Source organism: Solanum stenotomum, chromosome 3, assembly GCF_019186545.1.
Source record: "Solanum stenotomum isolate F172 chromosome 3, ASM1918654v1, whole genome shotgun sequence".
NCBI classification, from domain to species: Eukaryota; Viridiplantae; Streptophyta; class Magnoliopsida; order Solanales; family Solanaceae; genus Solanum; species Solanum stenotomum.
Genome location: NC_064284.1, coordinates 48,326,038 through 48,346,146, shown reverse-complemented (window position 1 = coordinate 48,346,146; position 20,109 = coordinate 48,326,038).

Below are 20,109 nucleotides of genomic sequence, written 5' to 3'. Positions count from 1 at the left end.
ACAACCTACCTTGGTACCTAAGGGCACCATCTCCCCCTTGGGAGAAAACTTCCACCTTGCACTCTTTCACGAAGGCCTTCAATTCTAACAAGGAAGAGTCAAGATCTTGTTTTGCTATCACCTCATTAACCAAGGAAGACCTAGCACCATCAATAACGACCACACCACCATTACCAACCTCTTCCAACCTAACCCCCAACCTAGCCAACCTATTCACCTCCCTAGCCATTTCCCTATCACCAATATCAATATGAGCTAGGCTACCCATAGACACCCTACTCAAAGCATCCGCCACCACATTAGCTTTACCGGGATGATAATACACACTCATATCATAATTTTTAAGAAATTCTAGCCACCTTCTTTGTCTCAAGTTGAGATCTTTTTGAGTGAAGACATATTGGAGGCTCTTATGATCGGTGAACACATCAACATGTACCCCATACAAGTAATGACGCCAAATGTTTAAAGCAAACACCACCGCGGCTAATTCAAAATCATGCGAAGGATAGTTGTTTTCATGCACTTTGAGTCGTCTAGAAGCATAGGCTATCACCTTACCATTTTGCATTAGGACACAACCCAAGGCAACTCTAGAAGCATCACAATACACAACAAATCCCTCAGGCCCATCCGGTAGTGACAATATAGGAGCGGACACAAGTTTATCTTTAAAGGTTTGAAAACTCCTTTCGCACTCGTCAGTCCACTCAAACTTAGCCTTCTTTTGTGTCAACTTAGTCATGGGAGAAGCAATAGAAGAAAACCCATTCACAAATCTCCGGTAGTAACCCGCTAAGCCCAAGAAGCTCCTAATATCCGACGGGGTCAATGGCCTAGGCCAATTTCTAATCACATCGGTCTTCTTAGGGTCTACCTTAATACCATATCCCGACACCACATGACCTAGGAAGGCAACCTCCCTCAACCAAAATTCACACTTTTCATACTTGGCATACAACTTCTCCTCTCTCAATCTTTGCAACACAACCCTCAACTGACCCGTATGTTCTTCCTCGCTATGCGAATAGATTAAAATATCATCAATGAAGACCACAACAAAGGAATCAAGGTAGGGTTTAAAGACCCTATTCATTAGGTCCATGAAGATAGCCGGTGCATTGGTCAACCCAAAGGACATGACCACAAATTCATAATGCCCATACCTAGTCCGGAAGGCCGTCTTGGGAATGTCACACTCCCTCACCTTCACTGGATGATACCCAGATCGAAGATCAATTTTAGAGAAGTGGCTAGCCCCTTGCAATTAGTCGAACAAGTCATCAATCCTAGGAAGAGGATATTTATTCTTGACGGTGACCCTATTGAGTTGCCGGTAATCAATACACATCCTAAGGGACCCATCTTTCTTCTTCACAAACAACACCGGTGAACCCCATGGTGATTGGCTAGGCCTAATAAAACCCTTCTCCAACAAGTCCCTCAATTGTTCCTTCAACTCCTTTAACTCCGCCGGGGCCATACGGTAAGGGGGAATAGAAATGGGTTGAGTATCGGGGAGGAGGTCTATGCAAAAATCTATTTCCCTTTCGGGAGGAACACCGGGAAGGTCATTAGGAAAGACATCAAGGAATTCATTTACAACCAGAACCGACTCTATAAGAAGGGTTTTGGACTCCACATCTCTAACCCTCACAATGTGATAGAGACACCCTTTAGAGATCAACTTACGGGCTTTAATGCAAGAGATGAACCTACCCTTGACTACCACATTTTGGCTTTCCCATTCAAGAATGGGTTCACTAGGGAATTGGAACTTGATCCTACGGGTTCTACAATCAATGGAAGCATAGTATGCATGCAACCAATCCATCCCAAGAACAATATCAAAATCGACCATGTTCAACTCAAAAAGATCACAAGGCAATATTTTATGCAAGATGCAACTAGGACAATTTCTATAGACCTTCCTAGCAACAATATATGCACCAACAGGAGTAGACACCTTATATGACTCATGCAACAAGTCAGGCTCAACATGAAACTTGTTGGCAACAAAGGGGGTGACAAAAGAAAGAGAGGCACCCGGATCATTTAATGCATATACATCAAAGTCAAAGATTTTCAACATACCGGTAACGACGTCGGGGACTTCATCGACCCCTTGCCTCCCATGCAAAGCATAAAATCGATTGTTCCTTGGGGCACCATCTTGTCGGCCCCCTCTCCCCAAAGGAACCGTATTGGCACCTTGTGGACGGACCTCCTTACCCTTGTTGCGATTTCAAGGACAATCCATTGCCTTGTGCCCCATTTCCCCACAACTGTAGCAAGCACCGGTATTTCTCAAGTACGGGCCACCATGGCCCTTACCACACTTCGGACATACGTCAATAGGACCCATACCACCAACACCTTGGGCCCTTGAAAAATCATTGGCAAACCCCTTATGGGGCGCATGAGAAAACCCTTGGCCTTGATGAAACCGGCCTCCCCTTCGACTTTGGAACTTTCCCTCAAAACGGGCCCTCTTGGCCTTATGACGCCTCCTTTTCCTCAACTACTCCTCCTCCATTTGTTCGGCATAGACCATCAAGCGGGACAAGTCCATGTCACTAGTCAACATTGCGGACCGGCATTCTTCACTCACTAGGTCGGGCACACCCATCACGAATTTGTTCATTCTAGATCGTGAGTCGGCAACCAAGTGTGGAGCATATCTTGAAAGTTGGTTAAACTTGAGGGCATACTCCCTCACACTCATAGACCCTTGTTTTAAATTCATGAACTCCACCAATTTGGCTTCCCTAAGTTCAAGAGGAAAGAATCGATTAAGGAAAGCCGTTTTGAACTCTTCCCAAGGCACCACATAGTTTGCCCCCTTCTCTTCCTTCCATTGGTTGTACCATATTTGGGCCACCCTTTTTTGTTGGTAGGCCGCCAACTCCGCTTTATCTTTTGACCTCATACCCATGATAGCTAATATCTTGTGGACTTCATCAATGAACTCTTGAGGGTCTTCATCTAACTTAGACCCATAGAATTCCGGGGGATTCATCCGCACGAAGTCTCTCACCCGAGATGCCGGGGTAGGAGCCTGAGAGGCTTGGGCCCCGTGGTTGGCTTGATAAGCCATAGCTTGTGCAAATAAAGTAAGGGCGTCCCGAAGATCCCCATTGGTCGGTTGTTCCTCGGGTGCGCGGGCTCGTCTTCCTCTTGTATTAGGCATGATCTAGCATAGCAAAGAACAACCGTTAAGGAAGAACTTAATTCAACTCTACAGCACGACTTAGAACATGGAGAAGGGAAACATTTCCTAAAACGTCTCATAGCCTCTACTCATAGTTGTGGTGCAGAACACAACCATGAATCGAACTCTAATCAACGCGGTGTGTTGGACTCCGAGGATCTATCAACCTAGTGCTCTAATACTAAGTTTGTCACGACCCAAGCCTAGGGCCTAGATGTGACCGGCGAATGGAGAACCCGAAGGAACCCCAAACAAGCCTCATAGCGTATCATTACACATCCTTGGTCGCGGAAGCAATTAAAATGACCATGAGCGATAAGCATAATCAAGGGGGAAATTGGGACTAAGGGAGCAAGAAAAAAAAGGAAGGAATGATACATAAATATCATAGATGAGTCAAGCTCAAGCATAATACACAACTTGTCCAACACTACCTCTAAACATGGGTACTTAGCGGGGGCCAAGACAAACTACCGGGCTCACCCTCGTAGTCAAAGCATAACTAAAAAGGAAAAGTCTTATACATAGCAAAAGATCATAAGAAACGTCCCCGGAATGGAGGACTCACCAATAACCTCGATAGAAAATCGTATTAGCCACGCGGAGGAGGATGGTCAAGCGGTGCTCCGGTCCCTACATGGTGACATCATGTAGGCATAGAGTATGCATTAGTACGTTTGAATGTACTAAGTATATGGGATGCAATGCAATGCTACAATAGATGGACATCATAGGAAAAAATGCATAATCATGCCCGATAGATAACATATTAATGAAATGATATGTATAATGATTTTTATGATGTTTACATAAAAATCATATTTAGTGGGGCGTAGTACATGTGTGGCGAGTGACCATCAATGTAGCATTTCCAATGCCTACCACCCCCTTAGAGAAGCGAAAGAGGTACAAACCCCTCAATGTGGTTACTCGGGCCTACCACCCCTGAGCGAGGGACCAAGGTACAAACCCCTCGATGTGGTTATACGGGCCTACTACCCCCCGTACTAGGCAACTAAGGTACCAACCCCTCGATATGGTTACCCGGGCCTACAACCCCCCGAGCTAGGCTTGGTCGACTCACAACACTTATATAGAGAAAATCATATACATGTATCCATTTCATCATCATTTCAATGATTATATGATCATCCGACTCATAGGACGTACATTGGACCTTCCATTTCCTAAAAACTCTATAAGTGGGCATTTTATCAAACACATGGTGGGCTATTGTTCATGTAAATAAAATTATGTATTTCAAGAGTACTAAGTCCAACCAAATCCAAAATCCATATAAATCAGCCCACCAACAACATACATATATATAAATCAACCTTTATAATTTGATCATGGAAGCATGAAAACCATAAACATCACATAAAAATTTCATTTAATGATAATATGCAAAATAGACCATAATAGGGTGTGTATTAGTAATTCCATACTTCAAGAGTTCACAAATAACCATAAGGACCCATAAATATGAAGTTAAAATAGAGGATAAATGGTTGGACTTATGGAAAGGAAGGTTTCCACAATCGAACCCACATACCTCAACTTTGGAGAATCCTTGATGAAGATTGGAATGGAGAATTGAAGCTTGAGATTGAGTCTTGAATCAGGAATTAGAGCTTGAGATGTTTGAATTTGGTTAAAGATCTTGGTGGAATTTTGGAAGGGGCTTAGAGAGTGTTTTTGAGTGTTTTGAAGTTAGGAAAAAAAAATGACTAAGTATGGGACATATCCCCTTTGTATAAAAAAAAAAAACGCCCCAACACTTAGCCTCAAAAATGAGGATTTAAAAAACAAACAGCTTATTGAAAATTGCAAATTTGCACAGACAGATTTTACGAAAATGGTCATACCTCTCTCATCCTAACTCGGAATAAGGTGAAACCAAGTGCGTTGGAAAGCTAACTCAAAGGGCTTTAATTTAATAGGTTGTGGCCCTTCCAGTTACTTGTGTGCTAAGAGATATGCCTCTTTAAAGTTGACCCTCCAAATTGCATTTTTTGCGATTTTCAAATTTTGATACGGTTGCTCTAAAATTCGGGTTAGACCCATTTCCCACTCAATTTGACCCCTTGAATAATAATATGAAGTCGAATTTCCGAAATCATGCTTGGATTTTGAGATATATGAAAATTACAATTATAGGTGTTTCCGAAGCACATTTTCGGGCATTTTTGGGGTCGTTTCAGCAACTTTACCAACTCGTTTCAAAATTTGGTATCGGTCCACATATCGGGGACTAAGTTTTCCCTTCTTGCCAAACCTCATCACACCTTTCATGGGTGAGATATTTACATAGACCTAATAATTATACTTAACTTCTTGATCTCATCTCTTTACATTGACATATGACTTTTGCTGACTTTGGGCCATCCTCAACCTCTCTCTAATGAGTCAAACTTTCTCAGTAAACTATTTCGGGGCTTAATACTGCAACCTCACTCACCTCAAACCAACCAACGCGAGACCTACATCTCCTACTATGAAAGGCTCCAAAGGGGCCATACTTATACTTGAGTGATAGCTATTGTTGTAAGAAAATTCAATCAATGGAAAGTAGTCATCCCAGTTACCCTTGAAGTCAATTACATATTCCCTTAACATATCCTCTATAGTTTGGATGGTACATTCCGCTTTCCCATCGGTTTGGGGATTAAAAGTCGTGCTAAGCTTAACCTTAGTGCCAAGACCTTTTGGGAATGACTTCCAAAAGTGAGAAGTGAATTGAGTACCCCGATAGGAAATAATATATAGAGGAACTCCATGCAACTTCACTACTTCTCTTATGTATAACTTGGCATAGTATTCCGCAAAAAAATAAACCTTGACGGGAATAAAGTGATACAATTTTGTCATCCGATCTATAATGACCCAAATAGAATCATGTTGTCTTTAGGTGCGAGGCAAATCCACAATAAAATACACATATATCTCTTCCCACTTCCAAGTGGGGATACCTATATCTTGGGATAAACTTCTCGGCCTTTGATGCTCAACCTTAACTTGTTGACAATTTGACACCTAGCCACAAATACTGCAATGTCTTTTTTTATCCCGTTCCACCAATAGAATTTCTGTATATCACGGTACATCTTGATGGCTCCTGGGTGAATAGAATATCGAGAACTATGCGTTTTCGACAAGATTTATTCCCTCAAATCATCCACATTAAGAACACATAACCGGCCTTGGTATCTAAGCACATCATGGCCCCCTTAGGACAAAGCCTCAACGGATTTCTTAAGTACCACGTCTTTCAATTCTACCAAAATGGGATCAAGGCCTTGTTTAGCCTTCACATCCATCACAAAGGATGATTCGGACCCATTGTGAACCATGACACCACCCTTGGTGTAATCCACTAATTTAACACCTAGCCGGGTCAACCTACGAATATCACAAACCAACGCTTTCTTACCATCATCAACATGAGCCACACTACCCATAGAAAACTAACTAAGAGCATCCGCTACCATATTTGCCTTACTGGGGTGGTAAAGAACACTTATGTTATAAACCTTCAATAATTCTAGCCACCTTCTTTAGCGAAAGATTTAAGTCCTTTTCACTAAACACGTATTGCAAACTCTTATGATTGGTGAACACATCAACATGAACCCCATACAAGTAATGCCTCCAAATAATTAAGGAAAACACAACCGCCGCTAACTTAATGTCATGGGTAGGATAATTCTTCTCATGGATTTTAATCTGCCTTAAAGCATAGGGAATCACCTTACCATTTTGCATAAGCACACATCCGAACCCAACACTAGAGGCATCAGAATACACCACAAATCCATCCGTACCTTTCAGTAAGGTCAACACCGGAGTGGAAGTAACTCTATCTTTCAACTCTTGGAAAATTTTCTCACAAGCTTCTGACCACACAAACTTAGACTTATTTTGAGACAAACCCGCCAAAGGAGAAGCAATGGAGGAAAATCCCTCAACAAACCTACTATAGTAACCGGCCAAACCCCAAAAGCTTCTAATGTCGGAAGGAGTTAGAGGTCTAGGCCAACTCTTGACTGCATCCGTCTTCTTAGGATCCACCTCAATCCCCTTGCTTGACACAGTATGACCAAGGAAAGCTACAGACCTTAGCCAAAATTTGCACTTGTTAAACTTTACAAAAAGTTGTTGGTCCTTATGAACTTGCAACACGGTTCTCAAATGGTCCACATGTTCATTCTCACTCCTTGAATAGATAAAAACATCATCGATAAATACAATCACAAACATGTCTAGGTATTGTCTAAACACCCTATTCATCAAGTCCATAAACATCGTCGGAGCATTGGTTAGAACAAACGACATCATTAGAAATTGATAATGACCATACCAGTTCAGAAAGCCATCTTGGGAATATCAACCCCTCTCACCCTCAATTAGTGATAACCCGAACAAAGATCAATGTTGGAGAAATAACTAGACCCTTGAAGTTGGTCAATTAAATCATAAATTCTTCGAAGAGGATATCTGTTCTTAATGGTCACTTTATTCATTTGATGATAATCAATGCACATTCGAAGAGACCCATCCTTCTTTCTAACAAATAACACGAGAGCACCCCATAGAGAGATACTCGGTCAAATTAAAACCTTATCTAACCAATCGTTTAGTTGCTCCTTCAACTCTTTTAACTCCACTGAAGACATTTTATAAGGAGGAATAGAGATAGGTTGCGTATCCATAAGAAGGTCAATACCAAAATTTATTTCCCGCTTGGGAGGAATATCAAGAAAATCAGCGGGGGAAACTTCTGGGAATTCATTAACCACAGGAACCGACTCAAGAAAAGGTGTTTTGGAATCTACATCCCTCACCCTAACAACATGGTAAACGCAACCTTTAGAGATCATCTTCCTAGCTTTAAGGTAAGACATAAATTGACGTCTAGCCATAGAATTTCCCCCTTTCCACTCTAAGATAGGCTCATTCAGAAATTGGAATCTAATTACCCGAGTTTTACAACCAATAGAGGCATAACATACATGTAACCAATCCTTACCAAGGAACACATCAAATTCTAACATGTCAAGCTCTACCAAGTCAACAAGAGTAACTATATGGGATAAGGAGATGGGACATCTCCTATAATCCCTATTATCCACCACAGATTCACCAACTGGAGTAGAGACAAAAAAAGGTTCTAAAACAATTCAGGAGAAACATCAAACTTCATTCCCACATAGGGAGTTACAGAAGATAAAGCAGCACCGGTATCCAACAAGGCATACACATTAATAAGAAAGACTTTTAACATACCGGTCAGGACATTCGAGGAGCTCTATTAGTCACCTCGGGTTTGGAGAGCATTGTAGCGGTTTTGCTTTGGAGCATTGGAGTTTGAACTGCTACGAGGAGCTTGCTTGCCTTCTCTTCCTTGAACCTTAAGCATCAGTCAATCTCTCATCTTGTGACCACTCTTTCTACAACTAAAGCAACCATCCGTGCCAACTAGGCACTTACTATCATATTTCCTTCCATATTTTGCACAATTAGTCCTATCCACATAAGAACCACTATCATTACCTCCTTGAGGTTTAGGGATGGACACCCTATTCTTGTTTCCCCTTGGAGGAGCACTAGAGGAACCTTGATTGGAAAACCTTTGTCTAAAACTTGGTCGACCTTGTCCATTGGACCTAGCATTGGAAAAGTTCCCATCACCGGTCCCAGATCTTTTCACCTCCATATTATTTTCTTTAACTTTCTCTTCCTCCATTTGTTGGACATACACCATGAGACGTGAAATATCCATGTCTTACACAAGCATTGCCATTCGACATTCTTTCACTACCATGTCGGACACTCCTATCACAAATTTATTCATCTTAGCCCTCGAATCTGCCACTATTATTGGAGCATACTTGGATAGTTGGGTGAACTTTATGGCATACCCTTCACACTCATACGTCCTTGACGAAGGTTAATGAACCCTTGCTTCCCTCAAATCTAGGGGAAATAATTTATCAAGAAATGCCTATTTGAACAATGCGCACTCTACGGGACCCGCTCCTACCGACCTCTCCCGTTTCTATTAATCATTACCACACTTGAGCAACATCTTTCAACTGGTAAGCAGCTAATTCCGCCTTCTCTTCCAGATTCACCCCCATAATAGCAACTACCTTATAGACCTCATCGATAAACCTTTGAGGATCCTCTTCCGCTTTGGAGTCATGAAATTCCGGGGGGTTCATTCTTGCAAAATTCCTTACTCTTGAATCCGCCAAATTCATATTAGGACTCACGGGAGCAATCACCTCTCTATTGGCTTGGGCCATCACAGCTTGAGCAAAAACTTTAAAAGCCGCCCTAAATTCCGCGGCCAAAGGATTAATGGATCTTGAGGATCTAGTATTCATATCCTGAAAAATATATGGCAACGATTAGGAGAGAAACTTTATATAGTTAAACACTATGGCACGACTTATAGTAATGAAAGAACAATAAATTCTCATTCATTAATGTGGAGCGCTTCACACTCATGAATAAAACTCTACTAGACGTGGCTTATGAGACTTCATCCTAGAATTATTTTAAACCTTGTGCTCTGATACCAAGTTTGTCACGACCCAGGGGTACCCCCTAGATGTAATATGGCGTATAGAACCCCAAAAGAGTCCATACAGTCCACTCAGCCTATCATAACCTAGAATAGAACAACAAGAGTAAAAACACATTTCAAGTCTAAAATTTTCATAAAAGTAAAACGGAAGTCTAGACTCTAAGTCTCAACATAGCCATCTATTATAATGTTTGATTGAAGTAGGGCCAAGCCCATACAACATGTCCAAAAAGGGAAATACAATATAGTGGAACTACATCATGAGAAAAAGCCATCCCCAAACCATGAGGACTCACCAACAAGCACGGAAAATATACAAGTCCAAGCTTTTCCCACTAGAATGATGACCTTGAGAATCGAACCCTACACTTGGGGAAAATGTAGGAAAAGTAGGCATTAGTACAGAAATACACTGAGTATGATAGCCATGCATAATAACCTTGATAGAATGCAAAAATGGACATTTCATTTGAAATCATGCAATTTACCAAGTTTAAACATCAACAATAAGATAGTGGAAAAGCATAAGTCATAAACATAGTCAATACATAGATCATCATAACATAAGGGAAACACTTTGTAGATAACCTCAAATCATACTTTTGCCATGCATGTATAAAACCCCATTAATCTCACCCATGCTAAGTAAACCTCCTTCGGTCACATTCATATTCATCATCTTTAATACCATGAAAACACATAAAAGATCCTTGGGTAATCATAATTCATAATTCATATTCTTGATCTTATTGTTGTGGGAATAAGCCTTAACCGACATGAGACTATGTGAGCTTAGCATGGAATACGGTGTTACCCACACCGAAAAAGGTTCTCCAACTTGCCGAAGGTAGAACCATACTTTTTAACTTAGGTAACCTATGGGGTCACATAGTTAATAGGATAAGGAGATTTCTTCTAGAAACCTAGACTCAACTAGAGTAAAAGGCTTCCATCTCATAAGACATACTTTGGGAACCCGGACTGAAACAGTGTAAAAGGATCCCATTAGGAAGCTAGACTCAACCAGGGTAAAAGGATCCCATTAGGAAGCCGGACTCAACTGGCGTAAAAGCTTTCATCTCATATTCAATATACACTCGGTGCTAAGCATCAATTAACATGGAGTACATATTAAGTCTTGAATTAAGGTAATAGTCATAGAAGAATATCTTGACACTCAATCCAACATAATTCATGAGATAGCTCTTAGATCATGCGTGAGAATAACCTTTCACCGTCCATGTCAACATATAGATTCAATTGTTGAGAAAGCCTTTCAACCTTAGAATATTCATATTGTGAGAAAACCTTTCACATCATATCATATTCATGCATAAGTGTGTATATGAGAATACTCTTTCATCAACACAACAACTACATCATGATCATAGACAATTCACTCTCAAAGTGTTCTTAAAGCATATACATATCTTCATAAAACATGCATAATATCATATTTTTTCCTCTATAGGGTTAAAGCTCATATCAATCAACACATATAGAATTCACTACATTAGACATGGACATCATTATAATTCAAGTAACCCAATCACTACATGCATAATTATCATAACATTCTTCCTTCACTAACAAAGTCCCATATCACAACATCATAATTGGGGAAATTGGGGATTTTACGGGTTCTTGGGGAATTCATCATAAAAACCATAAAAAAAATTATCAATACATATATTATATAACATAATTCAATCATTAGAATCTATTTTTAAAGGAACCCATGACCTTGGAATCATATCCTCATTTTTGGGGATTTCTATCTTTGAAATTGAGCTTTTGAAGGGACTCCGTGGATGAATTATATCCATGGATGAAGAGCTACAATACCTTGGTCACAAAACCCTATGAATTTTATGTGAATACCGTAGCTTCTTCAACTATAGCTCCAACTTCCTTCTCCTTCTTCTTTGAGTTTTCTATAGAAAGTACTTTTTGTGAGGATGAAGTTCAGGAATTGATTTGGGTTTTTAGAAATAATGAGATGAATGACTTAATTTAGGGGTCTTAAATCCCTATTTAGGTGGTCTAAATTAGACTAAAATGACATCACTTAATATTAAATATAACCGGAAACCCCAAAGTGCCCCTAAACTTAACCACCAACCAGCTCCCCGGTCACCATCCAAGAGACCTCATTGACGGATCATGTTTGGACCCACGACTCATATTGGTTGATATACCATGACTTTACAGTGTTTTTAATACATTTCAATTAAGATTTATGTTTTTATAGGGCCATTTTGTATTAGAACTAATGTTTAATGTGTTATATTTGTAGGAAATAGGCTTTGACGAGGTCAAGAGAGATGACAACTGAAATTCTGTAGAAACAGCCACCCACGGACGTGACCTACGAACCGTAGGTCCAGTCAAGGCCTGTCGTGGGTAGGCGTTGAATGATCATCAGGGAAGTTTGACCAAGTGTGGAACTACGTTGGTGAGTGATAGAGCGTATGTTGACCCATGGGCCATCTTGCACATCTATCAATGATCACTAGGAGTTTAAGTTCCAGTACCTGATGAAAAGTTCTATGTGTGGAGCCATGGACCATAGGTCAACCTACGGTCCGTACTACACATCCATTGTTTGTATCTGAAAGTTGAAGGTTCCAACTTATGTGGAAAAGTTCTAAGTATCAAGCTACTGAAGGGACCTAAGGACCGTAGGTCGATCCACAGTCCATAGGTCAGTCTTGTCAATCGAACCCGCATCCAGAAGTTTTATTTCCTTATTTTGTTTCCTTTTTATTTAGGACAAGTTTTTCTATAATTAAGGTATGTAAACCTCCTTTTTGTGGGTTAGACACCATTATATACATTTATTTCTTGGTATTTCTTGGGAATTAACTTGAAAACGTTTTCAATTTGATTTCCTAAGTACGGTTTATAAGATTTTTGCTTTGAATTTCAATTGGAGATTATGGGTTTCTTCTACTCGATACGTAAGTTCATGAATTCTTCTTCTAAAATTATGAATTGTGTTCTTTTAAGCATGAATAACTAAATCCACAACTAGGGTTGTGGGACCCATGAGCAATTAACAACGTATGAATAATAACTAAGTAATTCTTGAATAGTGTTGATGCATGTATAGGTTATTCTTTCGATGAGAAATCTTTTTAACGGTGGCCAACATTAGAACTTGCCTTGTTGCTACTTGCCGGACCAAGGAGGTCGTTAATAAGAAAAGAATTATCAACATAGATTTGGTGTGATATTATCTAATAGTCTAATGTCAATTGGTGCGAGGGTGAAAACTAAGCCATACATTTGTGTGATGTCTAATCTAAGTTAAAGGTAAGGGTTAGTAAATTATACAGATGTAGCCGGACAAAGGTGCGGGGTGAAATTCCCTATTTGGAGGACCAATCACTTAGGGATACCTAACTTACAAACTTTTCATATGATACACTAGGAAAGGATTACTATTATTAGGATTACCGCGTTAAGAGCTTAAGGGAACACATACACCCTAGTTTCTCTCTCTAATTCATAATAACAAAGTTTGAATCTTGCTCACTTGTTACTTAACAACATTCAGTTATTTGTTTCACAACCCCCCCCCCCCCACCCTTACTTAATTGTCTTGGAAAAAAGTTGACTAAATGAATATAACCATGAGTTAAGTTTAAGTCTAAACCATATTCCTCGTGGGATCGACCCCAACCTCTAAGTTGGATTTTTTACTTGATAGCAATCAGTTATACTTCTTTACGGAAGTATTATTTGAGCGTATCACTGGTAAACCGTGGTTTGGGTTCTGGGAGTCTGATTTCAGGGCTTGAATCTATGGCTCCACCCACGGGGCGTGGGTCCTGTCATGGTCAACTGCTTTTGGGTGGTTTCCAGGTGTCCTCCTTAAGGGCCCATGGTTGGTCCTTGGGGTCAAATACCATGACGTTCTAACACGAAAACATCTATTTTAAGTACAGGGAGTTACATTCATGGCTCTAAACCTCACGTCAAGCTCTAGTTTAGACTACTAATTTCCGGAGTGTTACACTTTAATCCATAGAGTTCCTAAATATCTCTATTTCAAATGGTAGAATTCCTTAATTGAGTTAGGATTTTATTCAATTAGAATGGGTTCTTATCATCATTAAATTAAATGCTTTAATTATGATCTTCTATGCATGAATTGATGAAGTGCAATACTCTTATGATGAATTCCCCTTTGAACCCATGTGATCCCTATCTTTTCAAATTATGAACTATATGTTGAGGGATTTTGAACTTCAAGAAAGAGTTTTATGAAATTGAGCATGTATTACTAGTTTTACATGTATGTATGTTGAAATCCATATCTAACCCATGTTTTCTAAGAGTTGATTATTGAAATTGGGTTTTGACCTCAAGGAGGTAAATTATGGACTTATGCATTGTTTTATGAATCTATGCAAATGTTTTAAGGGTGCTTTCAGAGTAAAGTACCACTGATTATTATGTTGTGTTGTGAAAAGACATTCCGACTAAAACGCATACTAGCATGATATGAAAGGTTTTTCTCACATAGAAATGATTGTTAGGTTGAAAGGCTTTCTCACCTAATTGAATCAAAGACTAGGAACTATCTTAATGAAACTAGCTTTAATTGGTTGTCCAAGGTCACATTTTCATGAGTAATGAAATCAAGTAAGAAATGACTTTTTCGTGGGAATTTATTCTTAGCACCGAGTGAATATTGACAATGAGATAGAATATCTCCTGTTAGTAGAGGTCGAGTTTACAAAGTAATCTCATGAGATGGAAGCTCCCCCGTTAGTAGAGGTCAGGTTTTATAGCAGCAATCTCCTTATCCCATAACAATGTGCCCTTATAGGTTGATTAGTTAGTGGATCCACTTAAGCTAGAAGTTTAAGGTTCTACCTTAGGCAAGTAGAACACCTTTTTTGGTGTGGGGTACACACCGGATTCCATGTTATAACTAACTTGGTCTCAATGTCGGTTAAGGCTATTTTCCCCACAAGCAAAATTAACTAAGATTACTCAAGGAGTATCACATATGAGTTCAAAGATGTTAGAGAAGACGGTAGCTTGCATTGGCCATGATGTTATGACTTATATTTTATAAAGTTTTTATGTCATTTTTAGCTTGGTCAATTGTATGTCATGAAATAAAATGTCCTCTTTAGCATGTTTTAAATGTTTTATGCATGGCTATCATATTTAGTACATTGTTTTGTACTATCGCATACTCTTGCCTACATTTTCCCCAAATGTAGGGTCTGATATAGAGTGTGCTCATTTTTGTGGCTAGTTGGTGATTTGATTGATTCCTGAGCTTTGGTGAGTTCTCATGCTTCAAGGACGGAGTTTTGTTGTCTTAGCTTTTTTCTTGTATATCACTTTTGAACATGATGTAAGGGCTAGGCCTAATTTCATTTGATTGTATTAGATTGATATGATGAGACATCAGTTTAGACTTTCGCTTTTCGTTTTATAAAATGATTTAAACTTGGACTATTCTTTTACTCTTATTGTTATATTTCTTATGTTATGAGAGCTAAGTGGCTTGTATGGAGTTCTTCGGGGTTCTATACACCATGTTACATCTAGGGGGTACCCCTAGGTCGTGACATCCTTGTAGTTGGTCAAACAAATCATCTATCCTTAGAAGAGGATATTTATTCTTAATGGTCACCTTGTTCAACTGATAAAAGTCAATACACATATGAAGAGCACCATCTTTCTTTTAAAGAAAAAAAACTGGAGCAACCCTTGGAGAGATACTCGAACGGATGAAACCCTTATCCAATAATTCTTTCAATTATTCTTTCAACTACTTTACTTCCACTAGAGCCATTCGGTAAGAAGGATTAGAAATATGTTGGTATATGGGAGAAGGTCAATACCAAAGTCTATTCCCTTTCTGGAGGAATATCGGGTCAACCATATGGGAACTCTTTCGAAAACATATTAACAATCAGGACCGACTCAAGAGTAGGGTTTTCGGAATCCACATTCCTCACCCTAACTAAATGGTAAATGTAACCCTTAGAAATCATCTTTCTTTCTTTAAGGCAAGAGAAAAACTGACCCTTAGGCATAGAATTTCCCCATTTCCATTCTAAGGCTTATTTGAGAACTTAAACTTGACTACACGAGTTCTACAATCGATAGAAGCATAACATGAGTTCAACCAATCCTTCCCAAGCTAGCATAAAAATCTAGCATATCAAGCTCTACCAAGTCAACAAGAGTAACTCTATGGGACAAGGAAACGGAACACTTCTATAGACCCTCTTAGCTACAATAGACTCTCCATCAGTAGTAGAGACAAAGAAAGGATCTAACAACACATCCGGAAGAACATCTAATATCATAGCCACATATGGCATCATAAAAGACAAGGTAGTACCAGGATCAAGTAGAGCATAAACATCAAGTTGGAAGACTTTCAACATACCGGTAACCACATCGGGACAACCCTCTTGTCAACCACAAGTCTGAAGTGCATAAAATATGTTTTTCCTGGGATCATTGGAACCCGAACCACTAAGAGGAGATTTCTTGCCCTCTCTTCCTTTAGCCATAAGCATCGGGCAATCCCTCATCTTATGACCACTTTTACCACAACTGAAGCAACTATTCGTGTCGGCTAGGCACTTACCCTTATGCTTCTTTTCACACCTAGCACAAGTAGACATGGGCAATGAAGATCCACTACCATTCCTTCCTTGAGGCTTAGGGTTAGACACCCTTTCTTTGATGAACTTATGAGGAGCACTGGAGGAACCTTGACTTGAAAAACTTTGTCGAAATATAGAATTACCATGCCCATCGGATCCTGCATGAGAGAAATTACCATCACCAGTTTTAGCCCTCTTCGTCTGACTAGACTTTTCCTTGAGTTTTTCCTCTTCGATCTGTAAAGCATGAACCATGAGACGAGAAATGTCCATGTCATTAATAAGCATGGAGGTACGACACTCTTTAACTACCATATTGGACACACCCGAAACAAACTTACTCATCATTTCCGTAAGATCGACAACCATTGTTGGAGCATATTTAGAAAATTATGTGAACTTCAAAGCATATTCCCTTATACTCATACTTCCATGATGAAGGTTGATGAACTCAAGCACCTTTGATTCCCTCATCTCAAGGGGAAAGAACCTATCAAGAAAAGCAACCTTAAACTTTTTCCAATCAAGAGGATCCGCATTTTCTGGTCTCACTTCTTTCTATTCTTTGAACTAAGTTTGAGCAACACCTTTAAGTTGATAAGTGGCCAACTCCGCCATTGCCACTGGCGTCACTCCTATGATCATCAATACCTTATAAACCTCATCAATGAACTCTTGAGGATCTCCCTCGACCTTAGAACCATGAAACTCTGGATGATTCATTCTAGTGAAGTCCCTCACTCAAGATGCCGCCATACCCACATTTGGGTTCACGGGAACCACAACCTCCCTATTGGCTTGGGTCGTCATGGCTAGAGCCACTACTTGAAAAGCATCCCTAAACTCCGCATTAGTCACTTACTTAGCCAAATGATAGACCATAACTTGAGGAGCTTGGGGAAGTGCTTCTTGTTCCTCATTCTCCCTTACATTCCTTATAGATAAACTCTTTGAGTAGCCATTTCTTGTAGAGCATTGGATAAGGATTAGGAGAGAGCCCTTATAGAGTTAAACTCTATCGCACGACTTTAGAGTAATGAAAGAAGTGAAATTTCCTAAAAATCATGTAGACTCTCATTCATAAATGTGGTGCGCTTCACACTCATGAACTAGGCTCTACTCGACGTGGCTTATGAGACATCCTAGGGCCTTTCTAAACCTTATGCTTTGATTACCATGTTTGTGACGACCCAGGGGTACACCATAGATGTAACATGGCGTATAGGACCCCGAGATATCCCATAAAAGGCACTTAGCATTCTTAACATAAGAAATATAACAAAAGATGTAAAGAAAACATTTCAAGTCCAAAAGTTTTATAAAAGTAAAGTGAATGTCTAAACACTTTGTATCTATAGCCATCTAATACAATAGAATGAAATTGGGCCTAGCCCATACATCATGTCCAAAACTAAAAAATAAGAAAGAAACTAAGATCAATGAATGTCCGTCCATGAACCATGGAGACTAACCAAAGCTCGGGAGCCTCGTAATCAACCACTAGCCACGAAACTGAGAACCCTGACTGTCGAACCCTACATTTAGGGAAATGTAGGTAAGAGTATGCGTTAGTACAAAACCATGTACAAAGTATGATAGATATGCACAAAACATTTAAATCATGTTAAAATAGGATATTTCATGACATGTAATTGACCAAGCTAACACATGATATAAAAGGGTTAGAAAGTAAAACTCATAAAATATGGACAAAGCAAGCTAACATCATTTAAAACCTTTTCATACATGTGAGATACTTCTTCAAGTAACCCTAGTTCATTATTATTATGGTAATTAGCCTTAACCTACATAGAGACCATGTGATCTAGAACATGATCCCCTAGTGTTTTGCACACTAAAGAGGGTTGTCATAATTACCAAGGTAAGGACCATGAACTTCTAGCTTCAGTGGATCCACTAGGTAATGTCTATATAGAAAATCATCCTATGGGGGCACATAGGTATGTGATAAGGAGACCGCTTCTAGAAAACTAGCCTCTACTAACGGGAGAGCTTTGATGTCACGACCCAGGGTGTCACGACCCAAGCCTAGGGCCTAGACGTGACATGGCAAATGAGAAACCCGAAGGAACCCCAAACAAGCCTCTCAAACATGTCATCACAATTCATCGGTCGCGGAAGTACAATCAACATTAATTAACGGGAAATAGGGACTAAGGGCAAACCATTTCAAAAAGACATCATAGAACAAGAGTCAAGCTCATTTACAAAATATTTGTCCAACGCACACCTCTACATACATAGATAGGACGGGGGCCATGACATACTACCGGCTCCCGTCATAGTAAAAATACAATTGCAAGCTAAAGTCTCAAAACATAGGAGTAGGAAACATAACATAGCCCTCGAATCATTGAGGACTCACCAACAAACTCGGATAAGCACCGTACTAGCCACGTGAATGGAGAGAAGGATCAAGAGTAGCTCCGGTCCCTACATGGTGACATTATGTAGGCAAAATATGCCTTAGTACTTGGAATGTACTAAGTATGCGGGGTGCAACACAACAATAGACAATGACACAATAGAAATACAAGAAATAGTTTCATAGGCATTATGTATAACAATATGAGGATGCATGATCAAAGTGAAGTCAAAACATGTTTAAGTAAATCTATACAAATAGTAGATATCATATGTGTATGCATGATCCAACCAATCTATAACCCCAACTGGTTGATGTTGGTCACACCCCAAGCATCCTAGGTGGTGAGATATAAACCTCTCACATGGTTGATGTTGGTCACACCCCAAGCATCCTAGGTGGTTCGATATAAACCTCTCACATGGTTGATGTTGGTCACACCCCAAGCATCCTAGGTGGTGAGATATAAACCTCTCACATGGTTGTCCGGTTCTTTTCCCCCGGACCGGGCATGGTCATGCAACACTTTATATAGGAAATTCCCATTAGGCTCTAATGCAATCTCACGTATGGAATGAACATATACACAAGCTAAGTTTGTCATCACCACATCTCTGGATTGCCATACATCTCATAACTCAAGCTTTAAAGAATCGATTCATCAATTCTCCATAGTTGGGCATTTAGTCAAACACCTTGAAGGCATGTAATGAAATCAATGAGCATGGAAAATAGTAATTATGCAGCCAAACCAGTGAACAACCTACAACAACACCTTTTATCACCCACAATACCACATGAAAATCTCCACATCCATTCCAAATTTAGATTCAAGTTCTAGAGTCACAACATGCTCAAAACAATCACTTTTCATGTTTAAAATTCAATGTGCAGGAAATTATTACAAAGAACAAGACTAATTTATGAATCTTAGCTTAAACCATGAATTAGTGAGTAGAATAGAGTCTAGGCACTATGGGTGAAAGGACCCATGAGTTCAACACCACATACCTTGAGTTCTTATGAAGGTCTTGAGAGTGTCTTCAATGGAAGCTTGGAACTTGGAGCAAGAGTCTCTTCAATCTTGAGGAAGGTTTTGGATTAGGGTTCTTGAGAGAACTTGAGAGAAAATGTGTCTAAGTATGGGAGAGGTGTTTTGGGAAATGTTTTAGAGATGGGAATTAAACTAATGGTATATAGGAAATAGCATATGCCCTTTGGAAAAATGGTCCAACTACTTAGAAAAAAAAATGAGGCGGGTGAACAGTAAAAA